The sequence below is a fragment of the Spermophilus citellus genome, assembly GCF_964194105.1.
Source record: "Spermophilus citellus genome assembly, chromosome: 6".
NCBI classification, from domain to species: Eukaryota; Metazoa; Chordata; class Mammalia; order Rodentia; family Sciuridae; genus Spermophilus; species Spermophilus citellus.
This window is the reverse complement of record NC_138187.1, coordinates 147,102,210-147,128,056: the sequence shown is the minus strand read 5'-3', so window position 1 is coordinate 147,128,056 and position 25,847 is coordinate 147,102,210.

Here is a 25,847-nt window from a genome sequence, read left to right as displayed (position 1 = left end):
GGCATTTTCATCTCTCTTGACCTCTGGCAGAAAGTAAGTCAGAAATCTTACTGAGTGTGACCCTGGGATCCAAAATCCTGTCCCTGTAGCTTCTCCTGTGTAACATTGTTTACATACGAATCGTTGTACTTTTGCTCTTGGCCACTCCTTGGGTACCCTCTGTTGTGTCAATCAGCTGCATATGTTTTCACAGGAGGTAGTATCAAAGCAGTAATCATCTACCATATGTGACTGCACCACATGGGATTCTATCACTTTTGCCATTTCCTATAAAAAGACTGCATGATATGTATTGCGCCTACACATTTTGTTTACATGTGAGTTTATCCACAAATGATTTCTAGACCCCCAATTTTAGCTCCATTCAAGGGCTTCAAGATGAAAGACTAACAAGTAATGGACAGAATTCCAGCAGGTAGGTCATTATTCTACCACTCATGGTTCTCACTTGTCCTTATATTCTTCAAGAGCTGTCAGCTTTCAGCAATCCAATCAGTGTCTACTTTCAACGTAAAATGTTAAGAGATGACAAGATGAAGGAAACGCCTCCTTACTCTTGGAGATATCTAGTCCCTGATTTTCCTGTGCTCTAACTGAATCTTGAGCCATGTATGTCCTAATGAGCACGCTATCTTTCCTGACACACGTAGAAGTTAGTCTCTGAAGACAAAGAAAGAAATTTGCTGCATTTTGAGGGTATTGCCTATGTGATCTGAAATGCCTAATAATTCCTATGCCAATGTTTCCACCTCTGTAAATTTATTGAGATCTTCTAACAGAGAATGAGGTGTTGCTTTGTTACTATCTGGCTACTTGCTAAATATTCTTCTACCAAACTTCTGGAGAATATTGGTTGGCGAACACAAGTTGGCCTCTTGTCTAAGTGGCAATCGCACATGATCTCAAATCCTATTCTTAGAAACTTGATATTATTTGGGCTGACTGATCAGGCAAATATCCAAAGCTGTGATAAGTACAGTCCAGCCAATGTGTTGAGAGAGACTGTATTCAGTGTATACACATACACACACACACACACACACACACAACTATTTTAAAGACAAAAATACATCCCAGTAACAAATAGTGTTCTTGAATTTGATTATCTGTGTAATCTATAAAGTACTCCAATTTCTTGCAAAAGAACAAGAAGGAACAAGGTGGTCTAAAATTTTCTTAGCATGAAGAATGGAACAAGAGCTTCCCAATCTCATATATTTTTTTCTTCCATTAACCCATATAATGTCACAAAGGATTTGAGAAGATTTTGCTATTTATATTTCTCTCTAAAACATTTTGATATATTTGAACTTTGAAATCAGTTAATGTTCCTATACACCTAACATTTCTGAACATCTTACTAGTTTGTTGTAATAATTAATTTCTTTATTTTCTCTTGATCACTAGTAAGGCTTTACCTGATATTTAAAAGATAACACACATTTCATGTTCTTAATTTACAAACCATGCTGTATTTTTTTAAAAAATTAAACATTATTGCTATTGATAAATATTGAAAGCTATCAGGATTTGTATTGTAGACTTTAAAAAGTATGTTTATGGGTATTTACAGAGTAAGTGGCACATATGACCTTTGAGGCTCTTTCCTATATTCAAATCTAATGCACTTCTCTTTCACTCAACTCTAAAATTGTACTTATTTTATCTTTCTCTATGTATCTATTTTGTATACTATTTTTGCTCTGATTTTTAATACATATGGAGTTTAAAAGAGTTCTTTGGTTTTGTAATTTTTTTAATCTCAGGTTAAAGTAATTTTTCTGGATCATATCATCAAGTATTTCTTAAAAGTTTCAAATATTGTACTGAACAACATTTTTCATGTTTGTTGGCATCTCAGAAATAAAAAATATTTTATTTTATTGATAACAAGCTATAAAATATCCCTTTGGTCTTTCTCAATAAATGCTTAAATCTTTCATCAAGCTTCCTGCTTCCTGGAACTTCACAGATGAAAACATTGTTTTATAAATCCCATTTACCAAAGTATAATAATAGTGAAATCAATGTCTTAGGGAAAAAAATGTGTCTATCCAGTGCCTCTTTAATAACCACTGAACAACAAAACCTGCAGGGAAATATTTTTCCCTATTCTCTGCAGGATGCACTGAATCAAAGTATTTTCATTAAAACTAATATAAAGTGACAAAAAGCGGAGAGTGGGAGAATGCTCCTTGTTTATTTTCCTTGTTATTGCCACATATCATATATTGATAAAGCAATTTTAAGAGACGTATGTGTGATATAATTCATTGAAATTGACTTTTCCTTTTCATAACCACATGCACATTTTTACATCTGCAGCAACATTCCTTTTGAATAGCTACCTGCAGTTAATTTTAAGTTCCCATTGATCTTCGGTGGCCTAGACAAGATAAAGTGATGATAAAGCAGACAACCTGAATTATCAGCATACCAAATAGGATATGAAAACTTGGTCATGCACGGGCATTCATCTCTGATAATGTATAGTGGCGGACTCCAAATTTAAAAATATATTGCATGTTTTCCAAGTTAGAACAGATCAAAACGTGGAAAAAAAACATGTTTTTCTTTTTTTGTGAGGTTGAGTTGCATAAGTTTTGTTTAAACTGGCAGCAATAAAAAAAAAGCTATGAAAAAGAGATCAAATAATCCCCTGTAACAAGTATATCCAGTAAAACTGCATAGAAAATATAAAATAAAATTGGTCAAATATTAAACTTTATATACACTGTTGAAAACTTTCTTTTTCTTTATTTCTCCCCCACCCTTTTTAATCTCATGACACTGAGAAGACATGTAGAGGGAAAATATTCTTATGTATAATTCAACGTGAATCCAAGGTAGCAGTAAATTCTAGAGAGAATTTCTGAAAGAGATTTAGGCAGGGAAGCAGATGGATCAAACTGGGTCATGTTAGACAGGATAAATATTATGGCTCCCCTTCTGCCACAGAAAATAGGAAAACTATAGAGCTACATTGCTGATGCTCTTTGAAAATTGGCAGCTACTTTTAGGTAGAAAAGACTTGAAGTCTTTTGCTTTTTTTTCTTCTTCTTCAAGGTTTTGAAATGGGCTTTTTGTCAAAAAATGTTCTCTGTGATCATTCTAACTAAATACTAACTAAAATCAATCTCAGGCTTCCATCCCATATCTTTCCTGGTAGAAGACTGCTTTATAGAGCTCTTATTGACAAACAGTAAAGTGCCAATTTATAACTCTCTATGGTTAAATGGAAATAAAAATAAGAAAAGCTACTTCATGGGGAAAAGCAATTTTAAAAGTGAAAAGATTGTCCAAGTGAAAAGAAAAACCCTTAAGTGTGGCAAGTCAGCAACATGTTAGAAATTATGAGAGGAAAATGTAATTTAAGCAGAGAATAGTAAAATAGTCTTTACTGTTTCAAAGTTAGCTAGTCAGACAAAAATTGAAGCATTTTCTTTTGAAATGCTTAAATTGCTTTCTACACTTCTCTTATTATACATTATATATGGCTCTGGAGGATTTTGACCAGGGTCCTGTCTTGTACTATCACTCCTAATGCATTATCTTTCTGAGGGTAAGACATAACCACATCATGAGCCAGCTGTCCACAGCTGACTCTGAGCATCTCTATTAAATTTAGCATTCAGTGAATGTCAAGTTAATAGCTTGAAATCAATTATATCGAAAGTAGTTATACTAGAGAAAGATGCAAATACTTGAAAACAGGGCATCTTTTCATCTAGAAAGTTGATTGTTAAGTTTACCTGTGTCCCACTGTGTATATGCCTACTGTATCTGCAAATTATATTGCTTAGTAGAAATCCAATACATATTTTAGAATAAACTGATGTTTGGGACTGCATATGTATTTACATAAATTAGTAGATAAGATTTATATATGTCTCAACTATTTTTTTACATATGTCTATGCCAATAATCTGCTTAAAAGTTGTCTTAAAAATACTGTGTTAGGTTGAGTATGGAAAAGAGTGGGGTGAGACTTGAGGGCACCAGTGGTGACATAGCTGTGTGACCAAGTGGTAACCTATCAAAAGGCCATTTCCCTCCCTCACCCCTATGAGCAACAGGGTCACAAAATGAAAGAAAATTATGTGAGTGTTTTGGTTTTGATCTTGAGCGTCTCACAAAGGCTCATATCTAAAGGCCTGGTTGTCTGTCTGTGGCACTATTGGGTGGTCGTACCATAGGAGGTAGGGCATAGAGGAAGGAAGTTAGGTCATGGGTACTGTATCTTGGAGTGAGATATTGAGACCTCAGTCCCACCTTTCTCATTTTGCTTTACAGATGCCACGGTTGAGCACTTTTCCATAGCTCCCCACCCCGGCCCACTGCTGCGTTCCCCACCATGATGTTCCACCTCACCATAGGCTCCAAAACAGGGCCAACTGACCATGGAATGAAACCTCCAAAATTGTAAGCCAAAATATTTTTTTTCTTCTTAAAAGTTGTTAATCTCAAGTATTTATCACAGTGAAGAAAAACTGAGCAAATTACAGTCTTTATAAATTGTAAAGTAATTTGATTTTAGAGAACATAGTAATGTAATTATTATAGGAATCTATCTAAAAGATGGGAAGTAGATAGAAAAGGTAAAGGTATGCTCACACCTCAATGAGGACAAAAGCTTGAATTCTTCATGTTCTAATTGCTAAAGTAGCAACAATGTAAAAAGTCATTTCTAATAAATATGACTGATATTATAAAAATTTAAAATCTATTCAAAGGTGAAAAAAATTCTTTGAGGTCTGTTTGAGTGAGTTGACAGAGAAACAAAGGATGGATTTTCATGTCAGAAGTTATAAGGTAAATTAAGTAAAAATAAATCCATACTCTCTCAAAATATCCAGATGACTACTGTGAACTAAAGAACTAAAAAGAAAAAAGAAAAACTACCCATATGCATTTATACTCTTTTGGTTCTGATGACGAAAAATATGAAGAAAATAGAATTATTTGCCTAAAGAATCAAAAATAAATAAATAATATTTTTGAAACTTATTTTTTGGCGAGGAAAAACAAATGGTACATTTCAACAAAATCTTTGTCCAAATTAAGAGTGTTTCCTCTTTCGTTCATGTATTTGAAAATTGACTGACTATTAGACTTGTTAGAGTGAATACATGCACTTGAATGTGAAGGTACAAAGGCTTTCAATAAGCATTGGAACAACATATTTCTACTTGAGATATATAACTGTGTACATTAATGCATGGTAAAATATTCCTCCATGATCTTATTGGCCTAGATTCCTGAACTTGAAGACAGAAGTCTTAATGCTGCTTCTTGTATCCTCTTCTATCTCTAGATATGAGCCTTCTACACAGGAAACACCTAATGAATATTTGTTGAATAAATGTTGAATTACTCATTAACTGAATTTTCTGTCACATATTTTGTGTGCCTCATCAATTTAGTAATTATTCTTTCAGCTTGTCTTCTTATCTTTGACCTATTTTTTAACACAAACCATTCTTTCCATGACATCAAGTTAAACTTGAAGTATCTTTTTTTGTTATCTCTTAATTTTTTGCATTTTTACATGATTAGATAGGTTGTCAAATAAAGCAATTGCTCCAAGATCATACTTTCATACCCGTTGTTTTACTTATGCAAAGATGCATTATTTTCCAATTCTTTTTGTCTCAATTGCTAGTTCAGATCCTTATTATCTCTTGATTGAGTAATTGCAATAATCTCTGAACACATTTACCAACTTCTACCCCACATGATCCACAACAGACTGTTTTTAACACAGCAGCCTGCATGAGCTTTAAGAAACAAAAATCAGAATATGTCACCATCTGCATTAAACCTTCCAAGAGCTCTTTTCTCATTCAGTGTCACAATCAACAGCATTACAACTGCTCATAAGATGCTACAAATTTTGATCCTTAATATCTCTCTGATCTGTTCCCCTGCTAAATTTTATCCTGCCTCCTTTAACCCAGTCACATTGACTCACCCTTGTTGGTTCTTTCACACAGCAGGTACATCTTCTTCTTAAAGATTTTGAAGTTCCTTCTTCTGCAGAAAGAGAATGTTCTTTCCCAAGATGATATATACTTGGGTAGCTCCTTTATCTCCTTCAAGCCTTAGCTTAAAAATATCAATCTTTTATGAAGGACTTCTCTGACATTTGTATTTAAAACTTCCCATTGTCTCCTCCCCATCCCCAGGACCCTACCTTATTTGTTTCAGTTACTATTAGCAAACATTTCCTTTGACTTCATAGAATTGACTTCCTTAATTCTAAAGTAAAAGAATATAAAATGTATAAGGGAAAATACTTATTCACAACCGTGCCCCCAGACTCTACAAAAGTGCCTGGTATTATTGAAAGCAGCCAGTAGGTGTCTCACAAGTGCATGAATGGATGAGTGAATAAATGAGTAACAAAAAAAAAAAAAATGTAAAGGATAGAGGAACCTCAAAATTAAGTTCTTAATTCTAATATTCAAAGAACTTGATTTGTAGTCAAAATTCCAACAATATTTGACTTTAGCAATATAAGGCAAATTATCTTGAGAGGGTCCATTTTTCTGAAGAATTAGTATTAATCTCCTCTTGATGTTCAAAATATTGTAGAACTACCTTCAAAAATCCTATAGTTCCTCGGGGGATCAGCTTATAGACCCTTTAGAGTCCCTCTCCCTTTTTCTGCCATCAAAATTTATCAATAAACAGCGCTCAGCTCCTTCATGAAGCAATCCCTAATTGGATATGACGTTTTCATCTGTCAATCATCCTTAACACCATAATTTCCATATCATGCTCATCAAAATCTTTTAAATTATATCTATATTGTACTTGGCTTACCTTTAATTAGTAAGCATTTGGGTCCTTGAACATTTGGCATTTATGTTTTAAGTTCTGAGTGATAACAGGTTTTTGAAAACTATTTTTATGAAATATAAAAAGATTCAACTTATTATTTGATCAAATTTTAATTTTTAATTTGTTTATGAATTCCTTTTGTTTAAAGTACAACTCAGAAACATGTAATATGTAGTAAATGAATAAAAGTGGTATACAAAATAAGTGTTCAATGTATAATTCTCAACATCTAATTTTAAGTAGCTTGGGAAAGAAAACATCAAAAAGCCATTTTTTCAAAAGTTATTTTCTATTTGGAGATGTTGCTTTAAGGTAAAAAGCAAGGAATATGTTCATGAAAATTTATATGAAATTGAATGACACTGCACTCGGAAAAAATAAAGTGTCTCTTTCCATATTTTAAACCTTCACAACAGTTACAATTTTAAAGATAAAATGGCCAATATGATCTTGTTTTGCAGTAGTAATCAGAAGTTATAGAACCCTTCTGAAGAAAATTCAATAGGATCCACTTCTAAAATATATTGACATATTTGCACCTTCACTTATTAGGAGAATTTTTAAAAAGTACTAAAAGCATAATGATAATGTTAAATGTTGTTTGTTGAATGATGGAAAGTATTGATCCTTATTTAAATATATGTATGTCTTTATGTGCGTCAATAGAAACAACAATTCCAAAAAGTTGTGTTTTAGTAAGAGACAATTTGAATTGTTGGGTATCCTATGTTTTAGGTTATTTCATGTCATTTCAACTGCATAACCCCCATTTCATAGTAATTTTTTCCATCAATATTTTGAATCAGTATTAAAGTTACTTCCTTTGGTTTTCTGCTTTTTCAAATGATGTGTGTCAAATAGATTTTAGAATGTGGAACATTGTGCTCTGAATTGAAGTGTGTTTTAGACACAATTTTAAAAGTGGGTGGGATTCTAGGCAGAAAACACATTTTATACACTTACACCTATACAGACATCTGTATTGAGCTGTATTTATATTTATGTCTTCATTATCTATTTATATTATTATATGCCTTGAATATTATCTTCCATTTGGTATATGAATAATGACTATCTCAGGAGTGAAAAAAAATGAGTCATAATACATGAGTCTACATTTAGATTAATTTTCCACATTTGCAGAATAAAAATGGTCACTTTACAATAACACTTTGGATTGGGAAGTTGAGCCATTTCTATTATAGTACCTGCAGGAATTTATTCCAGTGTCTGTGGTGACCAACATTAATTTTTAAAAGGTTCAGGCAGAAACTCTAAAAGAGAAGCACAGCAATGACTTTTATCTGTAACAGCAAAGAAAATACAACTATAAGAATTATAAATTTCTAAATGCCCATAAGAACAAGGGAGGATATTAATCAGAGATAGTTTACCTTTATAAAAAATATAGGAAATGATGCTCAAATACATATTAATTTAATTATGTAATTATGTTTTACAGCCAACCTTGAAAAGGTTTTAGCAAGAAATAGCAAAATATATTTTATAATTCATTTATCCATTCAAAATGCACTTATCTATTTTATAATATTGCAACATATGTTGCTAATACGAAGGTTAAAAAATGACTTTATTGTCTTGGGCACATTTGAAGTTGTCTCTAAGAAGAAATGGATGCAGAGGGACATATAGTCCTGCAACAAGAAAAAATATGGTGAACTAAGTAGAATAAAAAACAATCTTAAAAATCATTTAGAGAACAACGTTAGTTTTTTTTAAAAAAAAAGTTCAAAAATTCACCAAGAGCAGCTAAATAAGAGCAGCAGAAGTTACAGTACTTATTGTGCAGAAGCAAATGGTGGTAAGGATGCATTACAGAAAGGCTGACAATTCCCATTAACAAATACCAACTTGCAGAAAAAGAAATCCAAGGGGCTGGGGATGTGGCTCAAGTGGTAGCGCGCTCGCCTGGCATGCGTGCGACCGGGGTTCGATCCTCAGCACCACATAAAAAAAACAAAGATGTTGTGTCCACCGAAAACTAAAAAATAAATATTAAAAAATTCTCTCTCTCTCTCTCTCTCTCTCTCTCTCTCTTTAAAAAAAAAAAAAAAAAAAAAGAAAAGAAAAGAAATACAAGAGATCATATGATGGACCACATGTGCTCCCAAAGTCAAAGTATACTGAAGGATTGGAAAAGTCAAAACACATAAGGTCACAAGAAACAAAAGATGAGATATAATCTCATCCATATGACACTGAAATTTTTAGAATATAAAAATTATAAACTGGAAGAAAGAATATTATTTGAAATAAATAAATATCAAATTGAGTACTAGTTAATAAAAACTAACAGTGTTATGGTTTGGATTTTTAATGCCCTCTGAAAAGCTCAGATGTTAATGTAGAAATGGTCAGAGGTAAAAATGAAGACATAATGTGAGCTGTACCCTCATTGGTGGATTAATCCATCTGATGGATTAATAATTTGAAAGGACTATTGGATAGTGACTGTAGACAGGTACAGAATGACTAGAGGAATTAAATCACTGGTAGGGGAGTATACTTGAGAAATATATGTTGCCCCTGGCTCCTTGCTCTCTCACTTTGAATTCTGGCTGCCATGAGCTGAGAAGCTTCCCTCTGCTGAGCCCTTCCATCATGACATTCTTCATGTCAGGACCAAAGCAATGGAATTCATGGCCACGGACTGAACTTCTGAAACCATGAGCCCAGGTAAACTTTTCCTCCTCTAAGTTATTCTTGTCTATTTTGGTCTCAGTGAGGCAAAGCTGACTAACATAGTCAGAGCATCATGGAGATAGCAGAATTAAAGAAGCAAAAAGTGAAACCTAAACAGTACCTTTACAAGGGAGGATATTAATCAGAGATAGTTTACCTTTATAAAAAATATAGGAAATTATTACAAAATAATTAAAATAAGACATGTAATGGGATGGAAAACATTCTGAAAATGCAATGGCTGATGGTAAGCTAAACTTGGCATTCACTCTAAGGAAAATACACTGAGGGAATTCGCATGAAGATGACAGATAAGGAAGAAAAAGATATGTAACTTGAGGGTGATTAGTGTCCCTAAAAAGCAAATCTAATAATTCAAAGAAGATATTTATTTGGAAATGCAGTGCAAGATGGTATAGCAAAGACAATGGAATGATTTAATCTCTTAATGTATTTGGCAAGAAATAACAAAATATACATAAAAAGTAAACTGGAATGCCAGAAAAATTTGATAAAGAATGATGACTGACTGTAATACATTTTTGTTAAGGAAAAACACTTTGAGAATGATGAACTACACAAAGACAATATAGCAGGTTCTTACTGTGTGGAATCTAAAATGTTGTTGTCCTAGAGGTAGAGAGTAGATGGTGGTTACCCAAGGCTGGGAGAGAAGGAGGAAACAAAGGGGTATGGAGAGGATGGACAAAATGTACTTTGTTGTAGTTGGAAGAAATAAGTTCTGCTGTTCAGTCGCAGGGAAGAGTGTCTATAGATAATAATAATGCACTATGTATATTAAAATAGCCAGAAGAAAGGATTTGGAATGTTTTCCTCATAACGAAATGATAAATATTAGAGGAGATTAATATACTAACCATGATTTGCACATTGCACAACGTGTGTCTTAAAACATCACATGGTAACAAATAATTATGTACATTTGCTGTGCCAATTAAAAATAAGAAGTAAAAAAATAAATGTACTTGAGCAAGAAGGTAAGAATTATTCTTATATGGCCAGAAAACGTGTTAGTCTGGGCTAACATCAGATTTCATCAGAGCAACAGTAAATGCCAGAAAACAGAGCAGCAGTATCTCTTATTTTGTGAAAGACAAAGTGTAACTCTGTTCTTGTCAATGCAGTCTCATTTTTATGACTGTTTTAAGAAAACTGGGAGTGTTCTACAAAAAAGAAATGACCCTAGGAAAATAATAACCTTAAAATCTTTCTGGTAGAAGACACTTGGATGAATAAATCCACTCAAACTCATTAACCAAGATAAATTACTGAAAGTGAGAAATATGTTGACTTATAGAGTGATGATCACGGTATAATGTGAACATATAAGGCAAACTAAACACCCAAGTGAGATGGAAAATGTGTAAAGAGAAAGCAAAATATTTGAAATACAAAAACTGAGCAATAAAAGCAGAAGGGCAAGCTGATAAATTCATTGTAAGCAAGCTAACCAATGTATTATGCTTATAATTTCATGAGGAAAAAATAAAATAATTTCATGATATCTAAAACTTCAAGTAAAAGGTAATAACCTCCAAATTATGATAATTCTAGTGATTTATTTTTCTCAACTAAAGATATCTATGAAGAATTAGAACTTAAAAGCATTATTTTTTTCTAAAATTAGTTACTTCAGTTTTTTCCTATTAAATTCAAAAATTATAGCTAGTGCTTTAATATAAAGCATACTGGGGAATGATATTGATCAAATTGTACTGTTATATTGTGTGCATGTAAGCATACTTAGCAATATTTAGCAATGAATTCCACTGTTACATGCAATTATAATGCACCAATAAGAAGAAAAAAATCAAATTTATTTGAATATTTAAAATAAAATAAAATATTGTATTTAGCAAAGATTTGTGGAAGAATCAAAAATTATATGAGCATATGCTGATAAAAAGACAGGGTAGATTATTATGTTTTTAATTAGTCAGCTGCAAACCTAATGCAATGAGATAACTCCCACTTAATTTCAGTACAAAAAGAAATAAGCTCACATGATGATGTAGATTCCTACTATCATGTGCTTGAATAATCTGTTTTCAAGACAAATTGTAATTCTAATTTTCCCATTTATCTAATGAATGACACCTCAAAGTTATTGCCAGATGTGAATTCCTTAAAGAGATTTCCATCTTATGGATATGTATTGCCTTTGTTTTAAACTATGTCTAGGGAACACGCAGAAACATTGGATATGTTCATTTTTCATTTTATAGTCTTTAACGTGGAAAAATACACTGTCTCTGAAGAAGTCCAAAGAGGACACTTCCAGGCAGTTCTCATAACGTGTAATACCACACTGCCTGAAATGATAGTAATACATCCTTTCCTTTACAAACTCACAGATTTTATTATTGAAGAATACAAAAGAATCGAATAACACAGACTTGTGATGGGATACTGTTCCCTTGGATAATGTGAGAGTGATCATTTTGTAATGTGCCGTTCATTTCTTTGTGGCACGATTAGAAAATTGTTTTCTTGTCTGGATTGTGCTGAATTTTTACTCCAGATGGAGTCACCATTGTCCTCCCTCAAACAGTGTGGTCATTCAAATGTAGAAAAATAACTGGATGGTATAATTAGTCTAGAAGTTATACTACATACCAGATTTACTGACTGAATATTTGGTTTCCTTTCTTCTCAAAATTTCTTTGTGTTAATTTGTCTTTGAAATGATAAAAGTGATTCCAAATGTCCAAATGAAATGAAGCAAAACGTCTTGTTCTGTTACACAAAATTCATGTAGATTAGGAGCTATGTATGAAACATCTAAAGAAAGCCCACAGTAAGTGGGGCAGAGAGTATTTTCCTTCATTCTGCTATGGCTGGATTGCCTTTGACTTGATCTGTAGGTAGCCCTCTATTATTTGTCCAGGGCTGGTATCTTTTGAGCACTAATGTGTGCTATATCTAAGGTGAAGTCTTCTATCACCTACCTGAGGTTGTCTCTGTACCCTAATCTCTTTTGAACTATTCACATTCCATAAGAAAACCACCAGTCTCCTGTTGTTGCTGTTTCTTCACTTTAACTTTCCAAAGCATCTACTGAAAACATCTTTTTATTCAACACAACTGTGTGCCATCCATTTTTTGTTGATCCTTGGAGTAGACATATGACCAAAGTTTCCTGTCTCTTGGATCCTGTACACTACTGAAAGTAGTGGATGATGAGCAATACTGTAGGAACTAAGTTATAGATATTAGAAGTAAAAATGATACCAAAGAAAAGGAAAGTAGGGCAGTTAATATGGAAGGTGGATAAGATAGTTTGTGGTCACAAATTGGATTTGTGGTCCAAATATGATTTGAACCAAGAAATGAAAGAAGCAAAGAAATTTGACAGAGTATGGTAAGTACATTTCGGGAAAAGGAACAGCTAGTTCAAAGGTGCCTCATGGGACTGTTAAGTTTGAGGAAATAGCAACAAAGATGAAAATAAAACAAAAAGGAGATGAATAAAACAAGGTGAAGTCAGAGGCATTTATAAGGACTTCTCTCAGAAGGAAATGCAATTTATGCAGTGTTTTGAACAGAGTAATGTTGTGAGTTTGCTTTTTTACTGTGGTTTACCGTCAGAACAATGCTACGGTTGGATATGGTTTGTCCCCCAGAGGTCCATGCATAGTATTGTCTAATGTGACAACACTGAGGTTGTAGAAGTTTTAAGAGGTGGGTTCTAGTAGAAGATAGCTACATCCTGAGGCTCACACCCTTGTAAATTGATTAATGATGTCCTGCAGACTGGATTCAGTCTTATTTGTTGTCGCTGAGTGCATTTCTATAAACCAAGGCTACCCATGTGTTTTGTTGTTTCTACATGTGGCTGTTTTTCTTTCCAATTTTCAAATATAGGATGATGTAGCCAAGGGTACCCTCACTGGTACCATGCTATTTAAACCTTTTAGCCACCAGAATCAAATAAGCCTCTTATAAAGTATCCAGCTTCAGGTATTTTGTTGTGGTGACACAAAACAGACTGAGAAAGAATGATTCCAAGAAATCAAGGTGAAAGCAGGAAGAAAAATTGATCAAGGAGAGATAGACCTAAGAAGCGATTGGGGTCCAGCTGTATTTAGAAAGATTCATTGAAGATAAAATGGGGCTATGATAGAAACAGAAAAGTACATGATGTCTCCAAGAGTTAGCATGATTTCTGGAAGGAAAGAGTTGCTTTTATACAATGTGGAGTGAATTACCTTTGACATCCTAAACTCCTCTATTCTCTTAGGAACACATTTGCTAGCTCTTCTACTTCTTTAATCTCCCTGTGTCTTTGTGCCTTGGCTTCCTTTTTTCACTTAGATTTACTTTGCCTCACTTTTCTTTCCAACTATGTTAACTGTTCTAACATAAGGGTGCTTACCTCCACACCTACCTGACCTACTTGATCATCTTGAAAATGAAACCACAGTCCATAGACATTTTCCAGCAATTTGTCTCCACCAGAATCTTTTGCACAAAACTTCCCTCGGTTCCCAAATATGGCAGAACCCTGTGGACGGGTGCAACTACACCTTCCTCTATCCCCTAGTTCTCCCATTTTAATGACTTTTTTTTATCTCAGTCTATAAACATGTTCAAGTCTTTCCTCTGAAAAAAAGGAGTAAACTAATCCTTCTGGATACTCACATTGTTTTGTTGTTTGTTTTTTGCCTTCAACCCCAGCTTTAATTACAGGACAGTTTGTTACTGAATCTCTCTCCTGCCTAACCTCCAGATTTCTGGCAAATTCATTGTACAATTCATCTTGGTCAACATGTTCCTTGGAATGCTTTATTTTTAAGAAGTCTAAAGGAACAGGGGGATGCTGTTATATTGTTAAAATGATTTTCAAAATAATTCAGGTAATATTTCAAGTTTGAAAATGATAGAAGCCCTGAGTTCTTTCCATGTGTCCTTTACCCTGAGGTTCCAAATTATTGAAAATCTTGTGCACAAGGACCCTCTTTCTGTCCCCTCCAGTGCTGAGCTCTCAATCCTTTGGGACATGATGCTTTACTCAAAGTTTACTGATGTAAATGATAGTCTCATTAAAATAAAAAAACCTTCATAGAAACATCTAGAATAATGTTCTAATATCGACATATTATTAGAATAATGTTCTAATAAGTCTGAGTACTGTATGTCTATATAAAACTAATTATTGCACTTATTATTAACATTTATTATTTCCTATTTGTTATTAGCCATTCTAATGGATACGAAGTGTTATCTCTGTGGTTGTACTCATCCCTTGTAATAAGATTTACAAACAAAAGCACGTAAAGAATAGACCAAAACAAAGTTTATATCCTTTTTCCTATCCTTTTACCCTAATTTTTATGTTTAAAGATATTTACTTTCATAGTTGAAATTCTGAGGATCTATATGGTCATCCACTTGACAGTAGATGAGACCAACTCCTTCAGTGAGAATTAAATACAACCAACATTGTGTAGATCAAATTTTAAAGAAATTATACTATGATTTATCATGTGTGTGGTGGAAATTAACTTCAAAATACCAACATTTGTCAAAATGTGGAGGAATTTGTTCCAGTGCTATATAGTACAGTAGGGTAACTACAGTCTACAATTTATTATATCTTCAAGTTAACTACAATAGCCCAGTTTCCCAAAACATAGATAATGATAACTTTTGGGGAACATAGAAATACTATTTATCTTGTTCTGACCATTGCATATTATTTATATTAATTTAATTATCATAACTTATCCCATAAACATGCATAAATATTAGGTCTAAATTAAAAATTTAAATGAAAATAAACATTTTATGAATGTAATATTCTTCCAGAATAGCAGTCTTTCTAAATTAGATATCACATTTTGATAATTATGAACTAGAAATATACAGATTAAAATAACTTTGGACATCAAGAAAGTACTTTTTCCATATCTTTGTCAATGATTTTTTTTTCTTTTCTATAATAGTCATTCTAATGAGGGTGGAGTGATATCTCATTGCAGTTTTGATTACATTTCCCTAATTATTAGCATGTTTAAAATCTTCATATTCTTATCGATCTTCATATATCTTAAATACATAGCTACTTAAGATCTTGCCCATTTCTAATTTTTTAAAATTAATATCATTATTGTTGAATTACAAGAGTTACATACATATTCTTGATATTAATTCTTATTGGATACATGATTTGCAAATATTTACTTTGAAAATTACATGGGTTACATTTTCACTTTACTATTAGTGTTCTTTACTGCACATGAGTCTTTAATTTGAAATGTAGACAAATTATCTACTTTTGCTTTTGTTGTCTGTGCTTTGGTATCACATGCAAACCAACAATTCAAAATCCAACATCATTTCTTCATTTGATTTTGTTTTATTTTATTTTTGGAGTAATGGAAATTTAACCCAGAGATACTTTACCACTGAACTACATCTCCAACACTAATTTTTTTGTTGTTGTTTTTTTTAATTTTGGGACAGGGTCTTGCTAAGTTGCCAGACTGGCCTCCATATTGCTATTCTCCTGCGTCAGTCTCCTGAGTCACTGAGATTACAAGTGTGTGCTGCCACACTGGTTCCCTGTTTTCTTCTAAGAATTTTATAGTTTGGAATCTTATGCTAAGCTATTTAATTCATTCACATCAATTTTAATAATTGATTTTAAGCTCTATTTTCTATATTAATGAATAATAGCAAAGAGGGGTTTTATTTATATATTCAGCAGGTTTGAAAAGCTATACCTGACATTTAACAAATTCTTAATAATGTTTGAGATCTGAAAAACAAATGAACAAATAATAACAAAAATGTTAATGTTCTCCTATCTTGGGAACTATTCTAAGAATTTTGTATGTGTTTAACTCATTTTGACCTTGAAATTTATATATTAGTGAAGAATCTGAAGCATGAGAAGTTAAATTGCTTGGCAAAGATTTTATCAAATAGTGAGTGATAAAGCTCAAAATTCCTGAGCATATAAATATTTTGGATGTTGGAGCAATTTATGATCTTCTAGATGACAAACTGAAGCAAACAGATTTGGAGGTTCTCAAATTTGGCTTAGCATCAGTATTTCTTGGAAGAGCTTTAAAAATAAAGGTTCCTGGACTGTGCTCTAGACTTACTGAGATACTGAGAGCTTGTATTTTTCAAACCATCTCGTGTGGTTTTGTGCAGTCAGACTGGCATCTGCCTAAGCAAAACTGTTTGGGAATCTCTGAACACCATCAAACACTAGAATTTCTTATTTGTGTTGGTATGGGGAATGAGCAGAAAGCACTGGAATCACATTCTTGCTGCTATTATCAACTATTCAAACTGTCTACACATGAGGATGATAGAAATTACTTGACTATAGAAAGAATGTTTTGGTCATTTGTAAGGCTCTGTTTGCTAGGAACAAAATGAGGAGCATTATTGCTGGTAGGAGATAAAAGCAATGTATTAAAGAAAAGTAGACCCTAAATTTGTGTATGAAGACCCAAAGTAGGGGAAAGTATAAATCATTCTGTGCAAATAATGTAGAAAAAATAAAGAGAGCTGAAGACAATCTACTTTGAGTCACTTATTTATAAATAAACAATATCTGAATGGTATCAAAAACATTTTTCTAATGGTCAAAATAATGTAAGCAAATCTATTAATGACTACATAAAGAATGGATAACTCAGCCCTGCAGATGTTTCAGGTATCAACAAGTGATATGGTGACAGAAAGGGCATTCTATTAAGTATAATTTTGTTCTATGACAATTAGAAAATTATTTCAAAATTTTAAGGCATGTGGAGTCTTATTTTCACTTATGTGTGAAGAAGCCATTTGTAACTGCAGGAAAATCTCCCCTTTCTCCATAACTTGAACATGAATTTGGATCCTCACCAAGAATTAGAATCCATTACAATTAGAAATAACTGCATTTAGGGCTCAGGCAGTGGCCATCTATGTCTCAGCAGTGTGCATTTGAAATAGCCTCATTTGGAAAACAGGAATACATATGAACTTATAATACCTATAGCTAATGTGAACCACTATATCTAATGTTTTGATTCTTTGAAGTTTGAAATCATCAGGAAACAATGGTTTAGATAGAGGTGTTCCCCAAAACTCCTGTGTTAATGCAGGAATATTTGGAGACGAAGTCATCAGATTACTGGAGCTATAACTTGATCAGTCCATCCGGAGGGTGGTTACCATCAAGAGGATACCATCAGGAGGGTGGTAACTTTAGGCAGGTAGGGCAGGGAGGAGGTGGGTCAATAGAGGCCTGCCCTGAAAATATTCATTCCTCCCTCTCTCTGCTTCCTGGCTGCCATGAGCAGAGCAGCTTGGACAAAGGAGTCAATAAATCATGTACTCTGAAACAGTGAGCCAAAATAAACACTTTCTCCTCTAAGTTGTTTTTGCCAGGTATTTTGGTCACAGTGATGCAAAACTGACTAACACATCCTCTCATATGGGTTTTTACACAGAGAACCCCCTTGTGACAGATGTAATATATTATGTGTTTCCCTCCTTGACCTGGGAAAAGCCATATTATCATGCATCTCTTCCTTTGTCTCTTATCTTGTGTGTTATGGTATATTTTATTTGACCCATAAGTCTTATATAAAAACAAAATGTAATTCAGTGAAACATTTTGACCAGGTCATCCAAACAACTTCTGTTCATAAGTAAGATACAACTTCTAACAAAGTTACTTCATGTTCTGATCCTACTACTTATCAAAGATATATTTAAAAATCCAAATTAGACATCTATTAGTGTTCTAAAAAATTCCAATGTGATGTAATTACTGTATTTACTAGAAATTACTCTATTTACTAGAATAAATATGGTATATTTTTCCACCAATGAATTTATCATATAAAGATGGCATTGATATATTACAGTCAGGATTGTTTCTAAAGCACTTTTGTAATAACAAGATAGTCTGTCTTCTACAAATAATGATGCAGGAATGGTATATAGAGAGAAAAATTTCCTTTTTCCCAGAACAATTCTACTATTACATTAACATTTGACTTATAAAAAAAGAAAAAAATTTAGACTGAAAAAAATTCTATAATCTTCCCACTTTCCCATTTTTCTTAACGTTCACCTTTAAATTTTAAATTTTTTTCCTGTTTCTGGGATGATAATGTGTAAACTCTGCCCTAAAAACAGGCATTAATGAGGGAACAATTCACCCAAACTGATTTGCTTTGGCACATTTCATCTGTTTTGGAACCTAATATGCATCTGTTGTCATTACCATGAAAATGGTTCTGATTGCTAATCAGATGTTTTAATTAATAATAAGTTAATACCTCTCCTAATGATTTAACATTTTAATGAAAATGTAAATGCTAGATGTATTACTAGATGTATGAATTTGTGTGCCTACTGCAGGTACTAAGTTTGCTTGTGAACTACTTAAAATGGTAAAATTTCAGGCACAATATTATTCATGATTTTCCTAAGGAAACTAGTAATTTTCTATATTTCTCTGCATTTTCTGATTCCGGTGGCATGTTAGACTTGATTGATAGTTGACTTTCACCATCAGTAGGAAGAATCCTTGATTTGAGAGATCAGGGAATATGCTTCAGCCCTTATCACAAAGGAACCCTGAGCACTATTGTGCACTAGTAGCCAAGACTTCCCACAGAAATTTTCATCATACTTGGCTACTTCTAGTTTTTACTTCAAGCTGTGTGGCCAGCTTTCAATTATACCATTGTGAGCTCATGCTTCACCTATTAATTAGCCATTAAAAGCAAGTATTCTAAACAGGGAGATGATCAGTTAGAAGGAAGGAGATGTAGAAGAGCAATGGGGAGGTAGATATGAACAAAGTATGTCATTTGCGGGTTCAAATATGTCACAATGAAATCCATTATTCTGTATAATGTAAACGCACTTAAAACAAAAAAACAAAACAAAAACAAAAGTCTAGTGTTCTGTGAGGCTCAGCGGAGAGAAATAGTTTTTTCCTGCTCTCACTGGATATACGCCATTCCATTCAATTCAGTGCTTCACTAACCTGCTGCATACCAATAATTCCAAAATTTATTTATTTTGCCCAAACTTTTCTTTGAGCCAAGACTCACATGAGCATCCCTATTTGAATATCTTGAAAAACCAGGTGAGGATCTGTTGAAGGTACAAAACTGTTCTCATAATATCCATCTTCTCCTTTCCTACCCCAAACTAGTCATTTTCCAGTGTTTCGTGTACCAGGGAATGGAAAATTCAATTTATACCTGCACAGCCCTTAAATCTTATTGTATTCCCTTCCATCAATTCTTATCTAACAATCTAACCCCAAATATTACCACCAATATCTCTTAAATGCTAGAATTACTAATTATCATGCCATTCTGGTCCTAGTTGCCTCTTTCAGAAAACCCTCCTCATCAGGGTACCTCCCTCCATGGACCTCTTTTGTGATGCAATTCTCTTTCCACTGAAAATTTCAGTGGGAAGTCCTGGCTTCTAGAGTACAACAGTGCTCTGGATTCCTTTGTGATAAGGGCTGAGACATATTCCCTGATCTCTCACCCGAATCAAGGATTCTTCCTACTGATGGTGAAAGTCAACTATCAATCAGGTTTAACATGCCACTGGAATTGGAAAATGCAGAGAAATATAGAAAATTACTTGTTTCCTTAGGAAAATCATGACTTATATTGTGCCTGAAGTTTTACTATTTTAAGCAGTTCACAGTACTCTATCCACATCGTCTTTTTATGTCATTCAATAGACTATTCTCATCTCATTTTCTAATCCAATTTAAACTTTCAATAATTATCCTATTGCTGCTAATTTAAAGACCAAGACATTTCATGAGCACTTCTTGTTTGCATATGGTCCTACCTGCTTCTGGCTTCTTATTTTTTCAAAGTCGGCTCTATCAGAACTTCAGTCATAGACTCCTTCCTTCCATTTCCTCAGACAGATTAATCATGCTTCCTTCCCTCACAGAGCTCTGAATGTGGATTACCTCTCTAATATACAGTCCAACTCCATCCCTTGTCTTTGCTTAGTTAATCCCTACTTATCAGATCCATCTCACCCCAACAGTTGTTCACAACTTTCTAAATGTTCAGATGAAGACAGATTATTATGCTGAACAACCTTACAACATCATACTCCTTTTCTTTATGCCGTTTACCTTTCTGTTCTCCCTGTTTCCTTCCCAATGTGACAACATTTTTAGATTGGCTTTACACAAACTTTCCAATAAGGTAGTAAAGCTTTATTAACACACATTTTTATATAAAAATAAAGAATATTCAAAGATATTCTGACTTGGTGGTAGCCGGAGCAATAATCATAACTGTCTCCTAGAGGCATACTGCCCAGGGATATACTGGTTGCCAGCTTATGAAAATGGTGATTCCTACAGTTCTCCAGAGAACAAACTTTACAACTATTTCCAGTCACACCAAGCAAGACAGTACTGAACAATCACTCAATTGTTGTTTTACCTTTTCCCTAGGATCACTTTGCTTGTCTTTTTATATAAATACACATACAAACAAATGTCACTAGGAATTCATTGCCCTTGGACCTCCAAATTACATCAGTACTAGAAATGGGAAGACATTTTCTGGAATATACTTTTTGATAAAAATGAACAAGTATAATTGTTCTGTAATATTATAATAGGGTAAAATTGTGCAGAAAAACATTTTCCCAGTAATATTCACATGGTACACCTGATACAGTTGTTTCCACTCCTTTCTCCTCTGTAAATTATCATAATTTAACAAAGAAACATTTTTGAATATACCCATAATTTAAAGCACTAAAAATATTGACAGCTAGTGCCTGTGTTTCTAAGTCATTTGAACATGAATTTATTGATGCATACTATAAATGTTTTTTATAAGTAAAGCAACTCAGGCTTACTGCTTAATTGTTACAAGTTAATTTCAAACATTTACTTCATTCCAGGAGGACATTTAACAAATAGCAAGAGATGTTCCTTTGTTTGGGAGAACACTGTTCTTTGCCATTTCCTTTATGAGCTTCTAGTATAAATTATTTTTGAACCAGGAAATATTTAAATAATTTAAATTAGTGTAACATAGGTTACCTAAAATTAAGAAGCAGTTATTATTTCGGGCCACTTAATAAGTAAATAATCTTCTTAAAAAAAAAAAAAAACTTCAGTGAGAAATTCTAATACTAAAAGCTCAAAATGACTATCTTCCAGAGTTATGAGTTGCAAATTAGTTAGTAGATCTTTTTAAAGATACAGTTTAGAAATATGCACGTGATGGAGCTAGAATGTATTTGACAACTAAGCTAGTAAATATAACAATAGATTAAAAAGCACAGACTTACTCAGTTATCAGATAGTTATCTCAGACTGAGATCCATATTTTCCCTATTTAATGATACTCAGGTTAAGCCCTATAAACATTTCTCCTCTGCCAGCTGGTGTAAGGTAATATTATTGAGCCCTTCTATTTCACTATCATTTTGCAATGTGGGAGGCCTGTGGCCTCTGTGGATGAGTGAGCTGTACCTGCAGGCCACGTTTTCCTCATCAACCTCTCTTCCCAAATGTCTCTAACCAGCTACATTTATCTAGCCATGGTGGTCTGCTGATGGAGATTCATTCTGGCCTATAAAACCTCTAACCCCTTTTTTCATCTCTGAATGTTGTGTGTAACTGTGGTAACTGTGTTCTATGTGAAGGATCTGAGTCTTATCCTGTTGGACTACTCTTTAGTTTATGTATCCTCTTTTGTTTTCCCAGGGCTAAATATTTTCACTTGCTACTTCTAGATTCCTTACAATTCTTCTTTACCTCCCTCCCATCATTTATTAATCATTGTCTAATAGGTAACCATTCCATGATTTAAATTTCCTTTGTTGAAATAAATAGTATGATTTCTGTATGGGATGGGACAGTGATTTATATATTTTCCACCTTTAAACAACAAACTGACATGTTGGATTGCCGCAGTCTGGCTGGGCACAATTCAGGAGCCACTTGTCAAAAGAAACGAACTTTATTTTTAGAACTACAAACACCAAACAAAACAGCTCCTCAGGAAAAAACCCTCAGAGCCCAACTGCCACCACCAGCTTCCCACAAGCCTCTCACCCACCCAAGCCTCACCACCTCCAACAATCCTCCTGCTCTTGAGGCCGATTGGCTGGGTCACGTGGGCGGAGCCAAAGAAGTCCCCCAATGAGCAGCTCCGTGGTCTGAAAGGGCAGGGAAACAGCCCAATGAACATCACCGCAGAGGAGCCAATCAGCTAGATGTTGCTGGGGCCGCTGTGAGCCAATCATCAGCTGGCAGTCTGAAGGGCGGGGAAACAGCCCAATGAACATCACCGCAGAGGAGCCAATCAGCTAGATGTTGCTGGGGCCGCTGTGAACCAATCATCAGCCGGCAGCTGGAAGTTTGCTGGCAGCTGGAAGTTTGCTGGGGCCCCTTTGGCTGTGGCTCTCAACATTGGATGAAAAAGTCCTAAATAGGATTCACTAGCATTAAGTGAGTTATAGGACTTGGCCAGGTATAGAGTACTTCAGAATATAGCATTAAAATTAATTGAATCATCTATGTTAATAAGAAAAATGTGCAGTTCAAAAGGTGCAATAACAACAGAAAAGTAAATTCAACCTAAATTCAAAAATATATAAATGGGAGAACATTTTTTCCAGCAAATTGAGATTAGCTGTAAGAAAAATAAAAATGCCATATCTAACATTGTCACACCAGAAATATCTGCTATAGTCAGGAATGAAATAAGAGTGCCTATTTTTACCTGATTTCAAGGTCAGTTTGTGCTAAATGAAGTAAGCCAGTCCCAATAAACCAAAGGTCAAAAGTTTTCTCTGATATGTAGAAGGTAACCCATAATAAGGGGCTGGGGATAATGGGAAGAACAGAAGTGTAGTAGATTTCTATATGAGATGGGACACTGATTTATATATTTTTCTACCTCTATGGAGAATTGAGGCAATGGAGAATGGAGGTAAGGTGGGGGTGGGATAGGCAAAGGAAAGAAAGAATGAATCTGACATAATTGTCCTGTGTACATATAGGAAAACAACACAGTAAATTCCACTCTCATGTATATCCATAAGAATGGGACTCTAACTAGAATAAGATATATTCCATGCTTGTATGATTATATCAAAATGGATTCTGCTGTTATTTATAAGTAAAAAGAACCAAGAAATAAAAAAAATAAATGAAAATAGACTGATTTTTAGACAAAGAGAAATATTTTTCACCATTCTGGAGGCTGCAAAGTCTCAGATCAAAGTCCCGACAGGCTTGCAGTTAAGTGAAGCCCAGTTCATTTCTACCCATTCTGCTGAATCCTCAGCAGAAATCTTCCCCTTCTTCTCAAAATAGAAAGCTGACTCTTCAAATAGTTGAAGGGGAAAACAGCCTAAGCTAGTTCCATCCAGCTATTTTATAAAGCAACTAATTCATGAAAGTGAAGTCCTCATGACAGTGACTTTCCCAAAGGCTTCACCTCTCATTACCACCACAATGGGGATTCAGTTTCAATACAGGAATTTTGATGACCTCTAAACAATAGGACCTGACTATTCTACTTTGCACAGGAGTTTCTAGCCAATGTTATTGGAGAAAAACAAATTTGACAGGCATATTTAGAAAAGAAGACTAAAAACTGGCACCATATGTTATATTACTTACCTTGAAATTCCGAGAGAATTAAGTCATTACAAAGTGATAGGGGTTTGATAATAAGACCACATAGAAAAATAATTCAAAGTATGAGTTTCTTGATATATTGGAAATAATTAGAAATTAAGCAAGGTCTGAGCAAGCTCTCTCCCAAGTCACATTTTAAAATGCCCCAGGAAGCTGAGCATGGTGCATATCTGGAATCGAAACAACTCTGGAGACTGGGTCAGGAGGGTCACAAGTTCAAGGGCAGCCTCAAAAACTTAGAAAGACTCTATCTCCAAATAAAGAATAAAAAGGATTGTAGATGTAACTTGGTGGTAAAGCTGCCCTTAGTTCAATACATAGTACAAAAGTAAATAAACAAATGCCAGAGAAGATCTGAATAAGTCAAAGGAGTATATTATGTTGTAGAGACAAACATTAAGTACCACAAAATAATAAAATGTCCCTAAATTAGAAAATAATCTAATGAATTCCCAAATTTTTAATAGCTTTTTTAAATCTGAGAAATGCTGGAACTAATTGTATTAGTCAACTTTTTATTACTTTGACTAGAATATCTAATAAGAACAACTTAGAAGAGGAAAAGTATTTGGGGTTCATGGTTGCAGAGGTTCAGTCCAGGTTGGCAGAATCCATCAGTTGGTGAATGATGTGAGGAAGAATATTTGGGAGTGATGTTGGCAGGGCAGCGGTGGAGGAGAGCTGCTCACATGGTGACGTGGAAGCAAAGAATGCAAAGGGGAAGGACTGCAGGGAACATGAACACTTCCAAGGCCTCCAGCCATGCCTTTCTCTAGTTATCACACTAGTTAGTTCACTTAACTAGGATGGACTGATATTGTCATAGCTCTTATAATTCAATCATTTCATTAAAGAACATTCTTTCACTAACACAGGAGTATGTTTTGGGGAAACCTCACATTCAAATAATAATATTCTGCCCCTGGCACCCAAAACCCCATGTCCATCTAAATTCAATATGCATTTAGTCCATCTCTAATAGTTCCCCATGGTCTTAACAGTTCTAGCATTGCCAAAAAAAATCCAAGTCCAAAGTCTCATCCAACAATCAAGGCAAATGCTTATCTGTGAACTCCTATAAAAATCAAAAAACAAGTAGATATCTAATATACAATGGCATAGAATAAATTCCCATTCCAAAATCAAGAATAGACACATGGTTGCAAGATGTGCTCCCTAAAGTGTTTGGGCAGTCCTGCCTCTTTGTCCTTGCCAGTCACAGCCTACATGGGCTCTCTCTCTGCTTGGCTCTCTCCATAGGCAGCAAGCAGCTTCTCTTGGCAGGCAGTCCATGTGACTGGCATCTGTTAAATTCTTGGGTCTCCACTCCAGCTTCAGCTTCACCTTCACACTTAACACCTTGCCTCTCAGGGGCAGCCTGCAGGGATTCTGACTCTGCCATACTTTGCCTTCCCTCCCCCAGGTCTTCGTTGGAAATCTTGGTGGAAGCCTCCATGACCCTTAATTCCAGCATTCTGCATTCCTGCAGAACCCGGGCCGTGTGGATGATGCCAAACTCTATCACCAGCTCTCTCTGTAGTGGGATCCCCTGGGAGCATGGCTACAATGGCCTCTAAGTGCCTGTGTGGCTGCACATGGTACA